Source organism: Paroedura picta, chromosome 1, assembly GCF_049243985.1.
Source record: "Paroedura picta isolate Pp20150507F chromosome 1, Ppicta_v3.0, whole genome shotgun sequence".
NCBI lineage: Eukaryota > Metazoa > Chordata > Lepidosauria > Squamata > Gekkonidae > Paroedura > Paroedura picta.
In genome coordinates this window covers 24,018,921-24,022,704 of record NC_135369.1, presented here as the reverse complement: position 1 = coordinate 24,022,704, position 3,784 = coordinate 24,018,921, and positions in this window count along the sequence as shown.

Genomic DNA, 3,784 nt, shown 5'->3' with positions numbered 1-3,784 from the left:
CCCACAGAAATGTATTTTTTATGGGGATGGCAAACTTGTTAGACTCTCTCCTGATCCCAGTTTGTTACCCTTGTGCAAGGGGTTAGGTTAGGCTGGAGTGATTACCATTTTTTTAAAACAAAGGCTGTAGAATAACTGGTGTCATCCTAGAAGCAGAAGAAGAGTTGGTCATGATCCCCTGCTTTTCTCTACCTTAAAGAGTCTCAAAGCGGCTTACATTCGCCTTCCCTTCCTCTTCCCACAACAGTCACCTTGTGAGGTGGGTGAGGCTGAGAGAGCTCCAAGACAACCGTGACTGGCCCAAGGTCACCCAGCAGGCTTCACCCAAAAGAATGGTTTCCCCACACTCTGAATCACTGCACCTTGCTGGCTGATCCAAATGCAGTCCGCTGCCTTGAAGGAAGTTCTTATGAGTCACGATTTAAAAGTGGGACTTTTTACTTGTACAGCCTCTGTTTTTCAACCGGTCTGTTGCCTTGATGAGGCAGCTAGGCACAGGGGAGTTTGCCTAACTAGCATCATGTTTAAATCTGCTCTTTGCTTCCTACCCTGAGAGAAATTTACCATTCTTACCTGAGAGCAGGAGAGAGAAAAACTGTAAGCTGTATACCTACTGTCTGCAACACTCTTTTCTGTTTTGGAAAATCCAATAATATGCCTAGCTCCCAAATATTGCCACCTTTTCAAGCTTCTGTTCTACCCCCCGCCCAATAACAAGATAAATAATTCCCTGACCAAGGCCTATTCTGCACACAATAGATAATGCACTTTTGAAGCAGATTTTCCTGTTATGCACAGGAAAATCCAGCTGCCAAATCACATTGAAAGCACATTATCCTTTGTGTGTGGAATGGGCCCTGGGTAGAATCATAGAGTTGGAAGGGGCCAGGCAGGGCATCTCGTCCAACCCCCTGCTCAATGCAGGATCAGCCTAAAGCATCCAGCATCAGTATCTGTCCAGCTGCTGCTTGAAGACTGCCAGTGAGGGGGAGCTCACCACCTCCTTAGGCAACCCAATCCACTGCTGAACTACTTTGGCATAAAATGTTTTTATCTAGCTGGTACCGTTCCCCACATAGTCTAAAGCCAGCCTCATCAGATCTTGGAAGCCAAGCAGAGTCAGCCCTGGTTAGTACTTGGGATGGGATGTGAGGTCACCAAGGAAGTTATTGTGCAGAGGCAGGCAACAGCAAACACCTCTGTGCATCTCCTGCCTTGAAAACTCTAGTTTGTTGCCATATGTTGGCTGCAATTTGATGGTAGTTTCCACCCCACCACCAGGGAGATAATGTCTGTCCTTCTTTCGGTTGTTGGGTGAGGAATTCAAACAGTCCTACTGAGGGCTCACTGCAAGGGCCTTTCCGGTCCTTCTCCAGAAGAAGACTGCTAAGCAGGTGCCGGGACATAGACAAGTGTAGCATCAGTTTTGCAGTTCCGTTGGACCTTCCATATGTGACTGGGCCCTTGAACTGGGAGGGGGGGAATTGGGGGAGGCTCCTTCCCTTTTGTGCTTTGGCAAGGGTGCCTTGACTTGGAGGAACTCTGCAAATTCGTGAAACTGATTGTGGGTTCTGTGAGATTTGAATTGGCGAATCTCTGGTGCCTGTTTCGCTGAAGTTCCAAGGAGACTGCTAATGCTGGAGTTTATTTTGGGGCATGCTTGGCAGACAGAACGGCAGGTTTTCGATGACAGGCTTTCCAGGCACAGGTCGTCTCTGCTTTCTGGTGATGCTGCTTTCCCCTCATCGCATATAAATGTGCGGCTGGGAAACGAAGAACTGGGCGGCTTTCTGCTCATCATCGTCCTCCCTTTTTCCCCTCTCAGTGATGTCTTCTTCTATTGCAGACCTTGAGGCCAGGGTTCCAATGGATGGAAATCCATATATCTTGGGCCCTTGAAGTGGGAAGGCCTCGGATTCAATGAGCGTTCTTTTTTTCTTACACATTTGAAAATAACCACTCTTGGAACGAATAAACGACAAAGAACCTCCAGCCCTTAGAGACCTTAAGGATTCAGTATGACAATGTCAGTGGTGGCTTATGAAAGGTTAGCAGTTTCACACATTTTGGGGAGAGAGGGAGAAAGGAACCTGTAGGCCTGACACGAGAAGGTTGGGGGGTGCTATGAATACTTCTAAGAACATAAGAGCAGGCCTATTAGATCAGGCCAATGGCCCATCCAATCCAATACTCTGTGTCACACAGTGGCCAATCCCAGGTGCCATCAGGAGGTCTACCAGCAGGGCCAGAACTCCAGAAGCCCCCCCCCACTGTTGCCCCCAAACACCAAGGATATAGAGCATTGCTGCCCCAGACATAGTATTCTCTCTGTACCCTCTAGCCCAGGGGTAGTCAAACTGTGGCCCTCCAGATGTCAATGGACTACAGTTCCCATGAGCCCCTGCCAGCATTTGCTGGCAGGGGCTCATGGGAATTGTAGTCCATGGGCAACTGGAGGGCCACAGTTTGACTACCCCTGCTCTAGCCCCTGATGGACTTCTGTCCCCTATGTTTATCCAACCCCGTCTTGAAGCTCTTCATGGTTGTAGCTGCTCCTACTTCCTACACGTTACTTACTCTTTGGGTGATGAAATACTTTCCGCAAAAGCAAATATGAGGGTGTTGTTGTTGTTGTTATGTGCGAAGTCGTGTCCGACCCATCGCGACCCCATGGACAATGATCCTCCAGGCCTTCCTGTCCTCTACCATTCCCCGGAGTCTATTTAAGTTTGCACCTACTGCTTCAGTGACTCCATCCAGCCACCTCATTCTCTGTCGTCCCCTTCTGGTAAGTTGAAAAATATTGCTACTAGGATTCCAGTTCCTACATACATGGGTTTATTCCAAAGAAATGATTTTCTCAGAGGACACAGGATGATCACAGGGGCTTTGGAAGACGCTATAAGAAAATTGAAAACTGCATCGATGAGAAAAGGGCCCAGGAAAGTTGCACTGAGGAATTTTCCCCCCATCATGACAATGCACCTGCTAATTCTACTATGAGAATTTTGTCGGAAAACCTTGCCCGGTCCACAGCCCAGATCGTGCCCCTTCAGACTTCTTTGTGCTCCCAAAATTCAAAGCACGTTTAAAAGGAACACAATCTGAGTCCCTCAAGAATGCCAAAACTGCCATTTTGATGTGTAAACGGAAGAGTGCAGAATTCTTCAGGGAAGGATTAGAGAGATGGAACTGCTGTCTTCAGAAATATATAGATTTAGAGGTAGGATATGTCAAGAAACAAGAGCATCACATTTTGATATTTTTGCTTAATAAAGGTTTCCATGAGTTTGCAGCAATGCTTTTTGACTTGCCCTCATGCCTCGGAAGAACGACCACTCTTGTCATAAGTGAGTGGCCACACAATATTCCTAGCTAAGATCTATAGTGACAGTCCAACCAATTAACAGACCAACCTCGGCATGACTCCGATCCAAACCCAGATGCAACTCTATCCGCAGACGTATTCTGAAAAATTTTATGCCCTCTTTCCAGGAAACCAGCCTGAGGTGACTTAGAAAAGAAAACAATACAAACACAAAATGTTAACAGCTGTTAATTAAAACCCAACATTAAAAAACCCAGCCGCAGACCACTGTGCAGCTTAAAACGAATGTAACAGTTTCCAGGCTAAAAGCACACTATTAAAAATGGCATCAAGAGATCTACCCTTTAATTAAAGGCCTGGGTAAACAGAAACCTTTGGACCTGGTGTCTAAAAGTCAGTAGCGTAGGCACCGGGAGAGCCTCAAGGAGAAGGGTATTTTGTAGATGAGGTGCTACC